We start from the raw sequence: 16622 nt of genomic DNA, 5'->3' as shown, positions 1-16622 counted from the left end.
CTTTGGCTGCGGCTAAGCTGCAAGCCTGGTTGTCCAAGCCCAATGTCTCCCTCAAGTCTGGTCCTTCCATTGTTGTTCTGCGTGTACCTGGGAGACCTTTGCAGAACTTGAGAACGTTGGAGTCTACAGATCCAGATAGCCTCCTGAAGTGCTCCACACACCTACGTCCCTTCAAACAGCTTTGTCTTCTCTTGGGTACTATTAGAGGGAGGACCCAAAGTAGCACACCAAACAAAGCTCTGTCCCTTCCCAGCGTTTTAAAAATGAATACCTCCTAATATGCAGATACCTTTTTTTCTTAGCCCTTCACATAATTTCCTTTCATTTCTGGAGACAAAACTTAGAAGTAAATTTGTCTCCTGCGAACTACTGCTTCCCAGAAAGCTTTTAAAAACATTTGTTGAAATAAATGGCACCATCTTGAAACAATAGGGAGAAAAATATTGATAACATAAAACACGGTAACTTGACTAGTGGTTCCTCTGTGCTGCCCTTGACTTGCTGTCAGCAGTCCCTGTCTTTCGGGTTGATCTCATGCATTCTTCAGTTAGATGTGCACAGCAGCTTCACCCCAAGTTGCAACAAATACCTGATGTTAGACTCTATAATTGTCAATTAAATAGATAGACATATAGTCTAGTAGGAACTTGAGACTAGACTTAAAAGGTCTAAACTGTACAAGGAAAACATGTAAAATAGGAAATATTCTAATTTTATATGAAACAATAATAATTAGTAATTTTTATATTGTAAATATTTCTTATAAATATTAGTAATGTCTATCATTAATACAATAATTAAAATTTTAAAGAAAATATTAAAAGACTTATTATACATATTAATTATTTTGCCTAATTCTCACATAGTGAGAATAAATGAGAATTACTGTTAATTAAAAAATCTGTTAAACATCCCCATGGTGTCATAGTGTTCTAAGGTGGAGTAATTTCTGGACGATGAAATAAGGAGAAAGCTTTCTCTTGTAAAGCTTATAAAAATGTATATTATTCCCATCTTCCTGATGAAGAAACTGAGACTCAGCATAGTGAAGGGCCTTACTCAAGGTCGTGGGGTTAGTAGTAGCAGTGCCATTATTTAAGCCCAGGTCTATCTGATTCCGGCTCTGAGCTACTTTACTACCACACTATGCTACTTCATAGTGAAAATGCACACATCAGAACATTTCTGTCTAGAGGGCCAATGTGGATTGTCACATAGCAAGGAGAGTTTATGTTTGAAGCTGGCCCTAGAAACCGAGGTTTCATCTTTGGCATTTGACAGAATGTGGTGCAAGCAGGCAGATAGGTACACACACCCATGTCAGTCTTGCTCATTTCTGTAATCTCTTGTCAGTTGGAAAACTTCTCAAATTTATTGTCATTTTTCTCAAATAATGCAGAAGATTATAAATCAGGATGAAAAGGCAAATCCTTTTCATACTTTCCTTTACAGTAACGGTTGTCAAGTTAATATTCCATACAGCCCAAGCCCTGGGGAAAAATAATTTTTCAATCGTAGACAAATTGTTTCCAAAAGTAAATAAAATGATAGAATTTCCTACTTTAAAGAAAAACTCTTTTTTTACAAGTACTTTGAAGAGTCTATCCTTAGTATATTTTTAAAATTTTAGACTTTATGCAGCAAATCTTTTTTTATTGGTCTTACTTTAGCTATGTAAGCCAATTACACTTCAGACATGAGTATTGTTTGTCAGTTGTTATGATATGACACAAAGATATATTTGGGGGGTCCTTACAGAGGGCAAGGTACTGTTGATTATTTACACATTTCTGAAAGAAATGGATAAAGTTTCAGTTATACAAGATGAATAAGTTCTGAAGATCTGTTGTGCAACATATTGCCTATAGTTAATAATATATTATGAATTTAAAATTTTTTCAAGACGATAAATCTCATGTTAAGTGCTCTTACCATAAAAAATTAAAAGAAGGACATGGGGAACTTTGGCAGTGATGGATACATGTGATTGTGGTGATGATTTCATGGGTATATGCATATGTCCAAAGTCACCAAATTGCATGTATTAAATATGTGTGGGTTTCGGTGTATCAACTATACCTCAATAAAGCTGTTCTAAAAAATGGAAAAATGGAAGAGGATGGGCTAATACTTCCTGTGAATACCTTTTAAAAACAAAAGTTAATTTTCATTTCCTCTCTACAAAAACTCAACTTTCGCTCTATTTTATTTGTTTGAACACTGAGTTAATTTGGAGGGAACAATCCCTTCCTGTTCTGATCTTCCCTTCCAAAAACTCAGATTTCTGCCATCAAGTGAGACTCACCCCTTCTCTATATGTGCCAAGGCCAAGACTTACAGCAGGTAGAGAATGTTAGTGGTACCTAGTATTTCCCCTACTTAGCTATGTCAATGCTCAAAATTTTTAATATAATTGTAAAGGCTTTCCTGTTTTTAAAAATGTCCAGGAAGAAAGTCATGATTTGGCCTGAATTTTTTCTTTATATTTAACCTAAACTTTCTGTACTTCTAAGCCTATTTCATCTTGTTCAGTTATTTGTAGAAATGGAAGACAATTTCCTAGTTGTGCTGGCTGTGAAAATCCTTTCTTCTCTTGATGGAAGATCTTTTACTTTCTGTTGTGCACAGAACCAGATGCCAGATGCCCACCATCTGCTCTATCTGCCCAAAGGCCTGGGCGTATAAACCTAAAACACAGCTGTCCTTAAGAAGTTCATAGTCTTGGTGAAGATGACGACACGTGAACAAAAAGTCCAGTACACTCAGAGACTTCCAGGTGAGGAGGGCAAAATAAAGCTACACCCAGAATTTCCCTTCTCTGGTAAATTCATAAAATGGGGGAAGATGGTAAAAAGCAAAATTTTGTCGCTAACAAACAGCAAAGGAAAGGGAATTCGATCTTGTGCCGTTATGTGCAAAAGTGGCAAAGGATGTATTAGCTGAGATTCCCTAGAGAAAAGAACCCCAGGCAAAACTTTCCTGATGAAGCTGTTGTTTGTAGGGTGGGGAGGGGAAAGCGATCTCAAGGCAAGAAGGGTAAGGAGAAACAAATGAGGCAGGGAAGGACGGAAAGCAAACACACAGTGGCATTTTCCTGAATTGGCCAGCACTTCACAAGAAGATACAGCCAGTTCCTCAGTCATCTTAATTTTTGTCCCTCTGGTGAGTGTGAATTATCAGTTCATTATGTATTTTATTTGTGTATCTCTGATTATAAATGAGATGAAGCATTTTTCCTTTTCATTGACTTTTCAGGGTGTATTGATCTGTTCAATGTTTTTTTCCCATTTTTCTCTTGGGCCATTAACTTTATTGTACCAATTTTCAGTTATATGTGTTACAAATATATCTACAAATTTCTCACTCTCTTCTTAGTATCTTTTGCTGAACAAAAGTTCCTAAGTAAACTATTGTTAAATTTACCCATAATTTTATCAATTTGTAACTAAAGAAATACTTTCAAACAGGAAATTATAAACATACACAGTTCTAAAAGATTTATGTAGTTTTACCCTTTCACATTTTCATCATTAATCTGCTTGGAGGTGATTTTGAACAATATAAGTTAACAGTGTAACTTCATTTTTTTTTCTACATGGAGAAGGAATTGTCCCCAAACCAATCCTCTCCCCCACTGATCTACAATATTTACTTTTTCTTATGACAGATACTTGAATATACTATACACTGTTGCTACACTGCTTTTTCTGTTCCATTAGTTTATTTTTTCCTCTTTACCAATTGGATGTGGTCTTAATTTCTATTGACTTATAATGAGCCTTGGAATAATGTGGGAAATCATCTTTCCCACCTTGGCTTTCTTCAAGAGTATTTTCACTATTGCTGAGCAGTAAATTAGTTATAGCAGTTTGGAAATAAGTGACATCTTTACAATATATACAGGCTTTCTAATGGGAAGAGTATGATATTTTTAACACTTTCTCTTTTAAAGATATTTGTCATAAATTTTTATAATGTCTTTATGAAGTTTTAGACTTAATTTGGTTAATGCCATTTTTAGGTTCTTTTATTTTTAATGCTATTTTTGAAATGTATTATTTTAATATCCAAAAATTATTAGACTACCTTTAAAATAGGAAAAAAATCTGTTTAAAGGATGTTATAGCTTATCATATTGCTTCTTAATTTTTTCAAGGATTAATAAGCTTCCTCTTCTAAGCTTTTATCTTACTGATTTACTATTTTATTAAATGTTCTCTTTGATTTTACAAGTATTTTTGATCACCTGTTGGAACAGCACAAAAGCAAAGTAGAATGGCCTTAGTAGACGCATAAAAACTTATTGAAGGCAGAATGAAAGTAAAATCTTGATTTCGGGTACATGCTAAGGTAAACGATTTTGGGACAATTTTATGATGTAGGAAGTAATTGTTAATATACTCGACTGTGGGGTGTACGTATCTTGCCTTGATCTTGATAGAACCACCTCTAGGTCTGGTTAAATATCAACGGGTAGAGGCCCCGCCATTGGAAGCATAAATCAGGATTTGTGTATGTCATTACACTAAGTGCAATATGCTGCAAGCTTGATAGACAAATCTTTTCTCTCCTGGAGTTAATCCTGCATCTTGAAGCAACCTATCAGTGACCACCAGATTCATGCTGCTCCTCTTGCTGTGTTACACCTTTTCTATCTTTTTCTGTGGGTGTCTACTGGGAGACTTTTCTTTGGCTGCATTAGATTTATGGGTCGGAATTAGATTTATGGACTCAGCTATAGAATACCATTTCCATTTACTGCAACCTTGTCTGTCTAAAACAGGTTTTCATTTCAATTCAGGTTTATTGTAATACTTTAACAATTTGTCATAAACGTGGGCAAAATTTATATGACTCTCACAGAGTTACTCTGTTTGCTTTATAAACTGTCAGAAATAGTTTTTAAGATATGAGGATAAGATAGAACTGGTTATTTTAGTCATGTACAAATATATTTTGTTGTTATGCCTTTTCTGAAGTTGTGAGTTTAGGGGGCTTAATGAAATTCGGTGAACCTAACAGAGAATAACAGAGCTAACGATGAACATAAAGGTCATTTAACCAGGCTCTTTCTTAATCTACTACTGAAAAATTCTTAGGTCTTGATTTGACTGAAAAGAAATGAATAAACATATAGTAGTCTAAATAGACAATATTCTGAATATGTATTTTAAAAACATGGCCAATTAAAAATACTCTTAAGCAAAAAGAGGTTTTTTTTTTTTAAGTTTTATTTATTTATTTGAGAGAGAGGGATCACTAGAGAGAGAGAGAGCAAGCATGAGTGGAGCTGGGGCAGAGGGAGAGGGAGAAACAAGCTCCCTGCTAAACCGGGAGCCCCACATGGGACTCGGATTGATCCCAGGACCCTGGGCTCATGGCCTGAGCCAAAGGCAGACACTGGACCAGCTGAGCCACCCAGGCGCCCCAAGAGGTTATTTTTAAATAATGTAAAAAGAAATAGAATCAAATATTGCTCGTATAAAGTAGAAGTTAAGTGGCGTACAGTTGTTTCGGGTTTATTTATCCTATTTTAACAGGCCATTTCAAATTCCTATTGAAAAGGCAAGGAATCATTACTTCAGATTTTAGAACATTCACTCACACCTAGGTTGCCCAAGAAACTGCTAATTGTGTTTAACTCATAAAGGAACTTAGGCAAGAAGAAGATGAAGGAGGAGGAGAAGGAAGAAGAGAAGTAAATTTAGACGTGTATTCCTTTTCAGTGCTGAAAATTATATTTCTGAACACTTTTCATGTCTCAGGTACGAAGGGAGCACGACTTCCAGATTCTGAGCTTGATGAAATTCAAACAATGAGAATTACTTCCCAGAAGGCATAAAAATAGTTTTAAGTGGAAGCATTAGCAAGATTCATCTAGACAAGGCATAAAGACAGTTTATTGAATTTATTATTAGAGCTTTTATCATTCAATTTAATATGACAATTCAACTTTTTAAACTTATTAGTCTACCCTGGAGGGACAACATGATTAGTCCTGAAGTTCTAGGTAAATAATGGCTAAAACAGATTCAAGCTAAGCAGAGCGAAGCTGATCTGGGGCTGTAACTGCTAGGCTCAGTCAGCAAGAACAGGAAGGAAACGAGCCTTTATGAAGCGTTTGTCGCTAGCTCTTGTGAAAGGTGAAAGCTTTCCTAGATATATACATTTTTTTTCATTTAAATATTGTAACACCCCTTTGAAGTTAAGCATTATTTGTTCTATTTTATAGTAGTTAAGTAACATGCCCGAAGTTTTACATATTTCAATGAAAGAGTTGAATGGAGTTTAAACTCTATTGGTTTGATTGCAATTTGTCTATTTCAGTTGAATTTTGATTTACAGGTTTGATTAAAAAATGGTTGAAATATGAGTTAAATTCAAACAAAAGAATAACGAAGCAAAATTTTACAATAATGCCGCCAAAAATTGAATACATATTTTTCTCATACGCGCAAGACTTTACTAAGGAAATATAATCAATTATCAAAAGAAAATTACTGACATTTTCAATGTTATTATAAAAACCACCGTGGCTGCATGCTAGAAGCACAGAGAATTTTATTTATTTATTTATTTATTTATTTTTTAAAGATTTTATTTATTTGACAGAGAGAGACACAGTGAGAGAAGGAACACAAGCAGGAGAAGCGGGAGAGGGAGAAGCAGGCTTCCCACTGAGCAGAGAGCCCAATGCGGGGCTCGATCCCAGGACCCTGGGATCATGACCTGAGCCGAAGGCAGAGGCTTTAACCCACTGAGCTACCCAGGCGCCCCGAGGATTTTTTTTAAAGTGCTGATCTCTAAGAATGGGAACATTCCTAGATAGTCCGGTTTAATTGATCAAGGATGGTGCCTTGGCATGCTTTCTCTTTCTTTTTTTCTTTTAAAGCTCCCAGAAGTTTCTAATATACAGCAACAGTTGAGAAATTCTGTACTACTTAAACTACAGTATAATTCATAAGAAGAATTTGGAGTAGAAAAATTTTTTTTGGATGTTCAGCATTTGTTATTAAACTCGCTTTTCATGAAATGTGTACAGTAGTTTATATATAGTAGTTTCTCTTTTTTTTCCTCTTAACTCCCTCCATTTTTCTGTTCACACAGATGTACACCTTTGATAAAATATTTGAACTATATGAAATTGAGAATTGTTCATATATTCTAAGATTATGTGTGTTTTTGGGGGAAAAAAGAGGATCTATCTAGAATAATACTGAAGAAAGTTTTTCTTATGTTTTTCCCAGTGCTCCTCAGAAGACTACAAAAAAACAAGCATTTAAGTCATTCAACATTTGTTGGGAGTGGGAAATACACTGGGCATTGGTTGGGTGATAATTTTCCATGTTGGAGAGAGATGCAGAGGTCAATCATTAGAATGCTAGAATTTTATCTGTTTGTGATTCCATACATTTAAAAATTAAACAGTTAATTACATTATGACCTATAGTTTAATCAATATTAGTGCAACGAACTTCTTTGAAGATAGAATGCACTCAAGTTGTTTTCAGGACATTAAAAATAATAGACTCATTTAGCCTCTATAGAATTGACCTTGACCTATGCAATTCTCAAGAGAACCACATTTGTTATTTTTTTCTGCTTATTCTATGTCACTGAAGCACTGGTCATGGTTAAATTGAAAAGTTTATTCTGTTATTCACCTCTACTTTTTCCTCATCCACAGCTCTTCTACAAACCTATTTTTTAAAGATGTATTTATTATTTTATAACGAGAGAGAGTGCATGAGATGGGGGAGGAGCAGAAAGGGAGAGAATCTCAAGCTGATAGTGCGGAGCCCCATACTGGGCTTCATCCATGAAACCATGACCTGAGCCAAGACCATAACCTGAACTGAAATCAAGAGGAAGATTCTCAACCAACTGAGCCACCCAGGTGCCCCTCTTCTACAAACCTATTATTATGAGCCCTACAGATAGTGGGGAAAAAAGAATAAAGAAATAATTTGGAAGGAGGTATATAGAATGTTCACTCAGAGTTAGCTGTCTTCATTTTCTAGGTAGAGAAGAAGTGAAATTAAGCCAGCAAAATATTTCCTCTTATCTGAGCATAGGTGATTAAAAAAAAAAAAAGTTAGCTATTAAAGAACTTGCTGCTCTGTTCATACATTTATTGTAGTGGATTTACTACATCCCAATGACTTTTAAAAAAATTTTATTATTGGAGTGTAGTTGACATATGCCAATGACTTTTTACAAGAAAAAATATAAAGCAATATTTGCCTTATTTGGGGATGCTGCAAATTTCATTGTTGTAAACTCTCAAATTTAGTGACAATTGCATTTGCTGTTGCTCAAGTGATAGATTAGGTATTTTCAAAGAAGAATTACTAAGTAAATATTGGAAAAGAATTATAATGTCAAGTTTTGTCTGTACCAGAAACTGACAGAGGCAAAACTTATAAGTAGCCTCAGATGAAGAGAGATCTTTCTCTACAAAGATTTTATAGATTTAATAGAATGTAGATTACAACTTTCATGGTTTGTGGAACCGACATGTTTATTACAACTGACATGTTTTATGACTCCATCGTTTACTTCTTCATTACTTTTTACCCTACAAACTTTGGTGTTAATTGAAGCTTTGGGGTTAAAGATTATATTTCTGAGAGAACAAGAGGGGCTCTAGAATAAAGCAATTTGGAGACCAAGAGAGGTCTTCATTAGATGTCAGGAAGCAAACTGCCTATAGTTTATGATCAAGAGGCAAGCATAGTCAAACGAGGTATTCCTGGGGCCTTTTGTCCTAGCTTGAGTAGTTAAGCCACTAAGCCTCTTGGATTAGCTAAATGTATTGTGAATACTCTGTATGTTTAACTTCTCATACTGAGACAGGAAACTTACAGTACTACATTAACATTTAAAAAAAAAAATTACCTTGGATTACCCAAAAGACTACTTGTTTATACCATGATAGATCCCATGGTTTTTTTAATCAACACTGGACAAGAGGAACTGGTCACTGTTAATTCCATATGTTCTTCTCAAAGGGCACATTCATACTTTAGATTCCACAGCATGAAAATGATATCTTTGTAGTCTTAAACATGTTTGTCATTAAATAGAGTGCAATTTGAAATATTTTAGTATGTGTTTTACAGCAAAATTAATAAGTGATATATTTTAAAGTCAAGAAAATCTGTCCCAGATGGGAATTGATATATGTAGGCTTAATAAAAAGATAACTTTTGAACTTTGTCTGTATAAAATGAAGCTTGGGGCATTTTATCCCTTCTTCAGAAACCATAACACAATTGGAAATGAGGTGAGTGAAGTTAATTTAAAATAACTGCTATATTCAATATTAACCTGTAACTAGAAACTCAGGTTAGAATATGTATAAAATCATAAAAATGTGCATCAAAAATCAAACTGCTCTTCCACATAGATATTGGACTATGTGATTGGGTTTTTAAAAGTGTACACATTATTGACTTTATCAAGAACTGTGAGAGAATAACAAGAAATAAGTGTGGTAGAAATAGTTTTTCTAAAATTGTTCTTGAAAATGCATGGTTTATGATTTCTAAAAGAGGGAGCACATTGCATCAATTAAAATAACCTGTAAACAAATTTTGCCTTTATCATACAAGTTTTGTAGCAGACAAACCTATGATATTTGGAGTTATCCTTCCTTAGTAGTTCAGTAATCTACTTAATTTCAAGTTTTTGTTTTGGTGGCAGGCAGATAGTATAGTATGATCTATGATTCTTAGACTAAAGGCAAAAATCATTCCTTAGTCGAATGGCTGTGAAGCCAACCTCTCTCGAGGAGAAGGCATAGTCATGATATTTTGTCTGGAAATGATTTGAAACCTTGCTGTTAGATGGTCATGCAAAGCATACAACCTACTATAATATGTAAACTTTATAGAATGTATTTAAAAGAAAATTCTGCAATAACTTACCACTGAAGCCTTTCAAGTAGACAGAAATAATATTTACAAATGGTCTGCTTCTCTCTAAACTTCCCTATCACTGAAAAAAAAGAAACCACTAAAAAATTGTCACTTCACCTAATGTCTATTGCAGTGTTTCTCTTTTACAGGAACAAGACCGTGGGGCATTTGGAAAAGAGTTGCTATGACTCTGCATTAATGATACTTATTGTCGCCTTGCTTATACACCTTCTTCTACCATTCTCTTGTGAGTGGAAATATGGTGGTCCCAGGATTGATGCATGAGTAAATAACATATAATAATTGTTCTAGTCTTAAATTTTCTACCATAGAGATCCTAGAAGCCTGGCTTCTCTACTAAGGGAATCGTTTGGGGATAAAGAAATAGGCAAATCAGTTTTTTCCCCACTAACTGAGATTAGAAATAATTTACAAATTTGAAGAATTTAGTTGAGGAAACACTTTCAGTCAATAAACAAAAGCAAAGTCTGTGTCTTGCTGTGTAAATAGTGTGGAATATAGAAAAAGGATGAAACATGGTCCCTGCCCCCAGAGAACTGGGAAGATCACAGCTAATAGAATTGATCAAGTATAGCATAGAACATTGCGTATTTCTGTCCTAATTGTGTGGCATAGGCTAGGAAGTGAGGGAAGCATTCAAAGAAAGGCAAGGTCTATGTGAAATAAATAGGGACAGCTTTGTGAAGGAGGTAGGATTGATGTTAGATCCTTGAAGTCTGTTTAGGGTGCAAAAAGGAACAACAACAAAAACGTAGATGATATGATCACTTGGCACAACTTTGACTTTAGATTTAATGCCCATTTAGCTCTTGGTCAGGAAAGAGAACTGATCCCTATGGTCTCACTGGATGATTGGATTTTTATTCCTAAAGAACTGTTTATACCCTAAGCCTCTGCCTATTTTTTTTTATCTTTTTTGGTCTCCTTGGTGTTGATCACCATAAATCTCAGGCAACTGAGTAAGACTTTAGTCTAACTAAAGATTTACATCAGATCCTCAGGCTCATGAGATTGACAGAGCATTCCTTTGGGGGCCCACTGGCATGGTTGCTCTGGTTCTTGAAGAGGTAAGTGCTAGAATTTTATGTGAATACAATACAGTTATTTATAGGATTTTACGTGGGTGTATCTGATGTGGGTTTGCCATATTCTATTTGTTGTACTTCATTTTCATTCTTCTATTTGAAATATAAGAAATATTTGAAAATAACATATTTATGTGCTTATTTTATGTTACATAGAATATAGCTCATGTTAAGTTAATCTGAACAAACCTGGAGTATATGTTTCTGCTATTAAGAGATTCTGGTCTTGAGATAATTTGCAGAAGTTATGATATTGACTCCCTAAATACATGCCTCATTAAAGAGTAAAGTCCCTTTTTCGACTATGCTAATGTAATAGCAAGGAAGCCTCTTTGAAGAACATTAGTTACTTCATTAGCCTTTAAAAAAATATTCCTGATTTGAATCCATTTTTTCCCTCACCTCTAGATAGCTGTCTTACCCATACTTCAAAGCCACATATGCAGGACAGTTGACAGGATGGATGTCACAAGAATGACTTGCCAATAAATCTGTACAAACTTTCAGGACCAAATATTAGGATCCCCAGAGGTAGAAAAAAGTACTCTTAAGGCTGCCTCTTATTATTGTATTTGTCTAGTTTTGATAAACTTATCACAGCTACACAAGAACTGAAGTTGGGCCTGTATGGGATTCTTCAAAATAACTATTTTCTGTATTTCTGGATGGCTCTTGACCTCACCACAGGTCTACCTTAAATGTATACACATATTCATACAAGCACAAGTGACCTATATTTAGTAAAACCTGAAAAATGTTTTTAAATAAATTAATGTTTCACATTTTATATTTTTCATAACTATGACAATTGTCATTGAGCTAAAATGCCACAGAGTAATTGCAAGGTTAGTGATAGAATACATCTGCATCATAGTGGGACGTTCGTATTCTGATCTGTAGCAAAACCAATGAGGCTTTTTCAAAAACATTATGGACAATATGCATTAAAATTCCATAATCTAGGCATGAAATATATTTTCTGATCATGCACATTTCATGAAGATTCTCTAGCTCTACAGCATAACCATATATAAGTTGACTAACCTGTTTTTAATGCTAAATAATATAGGATTCAATATCCAAAGAGCTGAATATACTTTTACTGGAATATTTTAATTCAACCAAATCTTAAAATCAGCAAGAGAAACAAGAAAATTACCTATAAGGGAAAACCTATAAGGCTACCAACTGATTTTTCAGCAAGTCAGCAGTGAATGGCATGATATATTCAAAGTGCTGAAAGGGGAAGAAAACCTTATGTAACCAAGACTACTCTACCCCACAATGTTATCATTCAGATTTGAAGGAAAGATTATAGGTTTCCCAGACACCCAAAAGGTAAAGGAGTTTATTACCACAACAACAGCTTTTTAAGACATGTTGAAGGGACTCTTTTAAGTAGAAAAGAAATGACCATAATTAGACATAAGAAAATTGTGAATAAAAAGATGTAAAATATGACAACATATACACAACACCTGGAGAAGGGAGTAAAAAGGAAAAAGAAAGGGAAAAAACATTTTTTTCCTTTTTTATGTTCATTTAGAATGTGTTTGAACTTAAATGGCCATCAAATTAATATAGACTGCTATTTACTTAGGATGTTCTATATGAACCTCATGGTAACCACAAACCCCAAACCCATAATACACAAAAAATAAAGAAAAAGAATTCCAACCATAACACTATAAACTCATCAACCACAAAGAAAGAGTGCAAGAGAAGAAAGGAACAGAGAAGAACTACAGGAACAACCAGAGGACAAATTAAAAAGTGTCAATAAGTACACACCTACCGATAATCACTCTATTTTATTATTTATTTATTTATTTGGCACAGAGATAGAGAGAGAGCACAAGTAGGCAGAGCGGCAGGCAGAGGGAGAGGGGGAAGCAGGCTCTCCACTGAGCAGAGAGCCTGATGTGGGGCTTGGTCCCAGAACCCTGGGATCATGACCTGAGCCGATGGCAGCTGCTTAACTGACTGAGCCACCCAGGTGCCCCTTGATAATTACTTTAAAGGTAAGGTGCCTAAATGCTCCAATCAGAAGACATAGAGTGTCGGAATGGATAAAAAAAGAAATCAAGACTCATCTATATGCTGCCTACAAGAAACTCACCTCAGCCCTACAGATGCACACAGATTGAAAGTGAAGGGATGGAAAAATGTTCACCGTGTAAATGGAAGCAAAACAAAAGCTGAGGTAGCAATACTCCTATCAGAAAAAACAGACTTTAAAACAAAGACGACAATAAGAGATAAGGTAGGGCATTACATAATGATAAAGTGATCAATCCAGCAAGAGACTATAGCAGTTATAAATATCTGCGCATCCACCACTGGAACACCTAAGTACATAAAGCAAATATTAATAAATATAAAGAGAAATTGATAATACAATAACAGTGGGGACTTTTACACTTACATCTGCTACATCAATGGATAGATCATCCAGACAGAAAAATCAATGAATAAAAACCCAGTGTTTTTGAATGACACATGGGATCAGGTGGACATTAACAGTTACATACAAAAACAACAGAATACACAGTCTTTTCAAGTACACATGAAACAAAATATTTTGAAAAGCCAAATGTTTTCTTTTCCCCAAGATCTGTGTGTGTACTTTCCTGAACCATCCTTGTTCAACTTTTATACAGTGTTTTGGACGTTTTATGGAAAAATTATAAATCCATGAACGCAGAGATTTATATGGTATTTTTTCCACAATTTTCATATGACTTCTAGAGCCTTGGAGTTTATCATTGTAGCTGGATTCTTTGTGAGACTGTTTAGAAACATTTGCTCTTCTTAGAATGGAAGAATTGAACCAAATATAGATGGACAAATAAGATGAGGGATGTGATGAATGTTTATTTTTAGGAGCATAGTAGACATTAATTTTATGCAAACATTTAAATTCCTGTTTTTTTAAGATTTTATTTATTTATTTGAGAGAGAGAGCAAGCATGAGAGGGGAAGGTCAGAGGGAAAATCAGACCCCCTACTGAGCAGGGAGCCCAATGTGGGACTCAATCCTGGGATTCCAGGATCATGACCTGAGCTGAAGGCAGTTGCTCAACCAACTGGGTGCCACCCAGGCACCCAAACATTTAAATTCTTAAAAAGCAAATGACTCCAGAGTGATTTTTGTTTATCACAGAATGTAACAGAGATTATAATCCATGAATCAGGTAACTTTTCTTTCAAGAAACAGAAACTCTTTCAAGCTAGTTCAAATATGGCTTTATTACGGGGATACATATGAACTGACAAAGGAAATCTCATGGAAATCAAAGAACAGCAATGGTAATAACACTGGATTTCTTGGGAAAATTCAGAATTCAGTTGCCAAAGTTTATGGAATTTCAGCCCAGTGTTATACTATTAACAGGGCTCAGCATTCCATGGGATTTTTCTGTTTTACTAGTAACTGGATTCCAAAGGCCTCAGCTTGTAATAGACTCTCTGGCCTCAGCAAGAGACATATTTTTATATATCCTTTGTATTTCTATGGTAAATGGTAGGCTCTTTCCATGTATTATAGTTCAGTGCCCCAAGGAATATGATATTGATCTAACTCATCTTTTCCACCAAGCTATACTTAGTCTCCCGGGCAGTCTCAATGGTGTGGGACTATGATGGAATATGAGGGAAGCCATAGGACTTCTCTACTGTAAAGGAATTATTTTAACTGAGTCCATTTCTCCCCAATTTTTAGTATGCTTGGTGAGCATTGGCTAATCTTGCCCATCTTCAAGAAGTCTTTATGGGAGTAAGTTTTGACTATAAATGTAGGACTAATCCTAAATTGGAAAAAAGGAAATATGGTCCATTTTGAAATTATCAGTTATTTGGGACTAGGGGAAAAGGTATTAAAAATTCTCCATTCTGGTAGTCAGATCATTATAATATCTCAAACAATTAAACCGACAGTTTTCAAACTACGTTCTCTAGAGGTGCTTCATACATTTCCATAAATATTTGCATTGAATTTCCTTTTTAATAAAATTGAGCTTTTAAAAAGAGAATAATAAAGATGTATACACAAAAGTGTTATTATATCAAATCTTCACATTTGGGAGCCCAACATAATAATTAACTTATATCCTTTTTGCTTGTTTTTTTAGTAAGTAAATATGGTTATAGAGTTGCACTTCTGAAATGAGTACAGACTAATGAATGCTGCTTTTATGCATTTCACATACTGAAGTTTATGTAGGTTTTTTTTTTCTTTTTTTAAACACTGAATTAGACATTTAAGTCATCCTTCCTATTAGTGAGTTCTATGAATGTTTTGTTGAATTTAAACAGAAGTTTGGATTTCAACTTCCTCTGTCTCCTGAAATGTATTGTTACCAGTTACGTAATTTGAGTGTTTAATTCTAGCTTGTTCTATGCACGCAGGATCAAGTACCACCTTCTTTGCAGAAGTTGTTGAAGTTCCTGCTCCTCTGGATCTAATCCTCTTTTCATTCACAGAGGATATATATCTATATATATATATTTTTTTAAGATTTTATTTATTTATTTGACAGGCAGAGATCGCAAGCAGGCAGAGAGGCAGGCAGAGAGAGAGAGGGAGGAAGCAGGCTCCCCGCTGAGCAGAGAGCTGATGTGGGGCTTGATCCCAGGACCCTGAGATCATGACCCGAGGCGAAGGCAGAGGCTTTAACCCACTGAGCCACCCAGGCGCCCCCTCAGAGGATATATTCTGCCAACACATTTTCCAGGCACAACAGTGCTGAGGTAATAGGCACATCCTGTCAGGAGACTGAGCTGGGGATTCCACCTTCCTGTGCTGGTTGAAATCCCTGCTTGGGGAGTGTCTGGGGAGGGCTGACAGGGGCAGGGTCAATCAGTGACACAATTAGTGATCTATGTGTTTGTACCTATGAATGTGAGAGTCAATTTGTGAATGTGCAGGAAGAGGGAGAAGGAGAGGGAGAGAGAGGGAGAGGGAGGTAGAGAGAAAGCAGAGAGAAGCAAAGGAAAGGAAATGAAAGAGATGAGAAGATACCATTCTTGAGGATTTGATCCAGTTCTGAGCCTTCCTGCCCCACGTGTCTTTCTGTTATTTTTAAGACAGCTAGTGATTTTTGATTCATTAATTCTCTCCTAGGGTTTATATGAATGGTCAGGGTCTTCAAACTTTTATCCATTTATGTTTTGTTTAATTAGTCACTTTTTCTCCATTGATATCATGTAATCAAAGATTCTGTATAGCAAACAAGCAGATTTTTAAACAGTAATAATTAGTTCATATTTCTGTTTTATATCAAAGATTTATAATAGCAAATCAGAACTTCTAATCAGCATTAATTGAAAGTAAAATCAGCTAAATATATACATCATTATTAGAGAAAAGTTTTGGCTAGACATTCTTGAAATATGGAAAAGTCCTTGAGGATCCTTTGAACTAGATACTATCCATAGTTTGAACTAGATACTATCCATATTTTCCAAGCACTAATTTGAATAATAGACCCATTTGGATTTGAAGTTACTATATAGCTCATTGCCAAGAAGGAAGAGAAGGTCTCATGCTTAACTTTTCATCTCAATGGAAAAAAATTACCAAATTCATGAAATAAGT

The sequence above is a fragment of the Martes martes genome (assembly GCF_963455335.1).
Source record: "Martes martes genome assembly, chromosome: 8".
Lineage (NCBI taxonomy): Eukaryota > Metazoa > Chordata > Mammalia > Carnivora > Mustelidae > Martes > Martes martes.
This window is presented reverse-complemented; position numbering follows the sequence as displayed.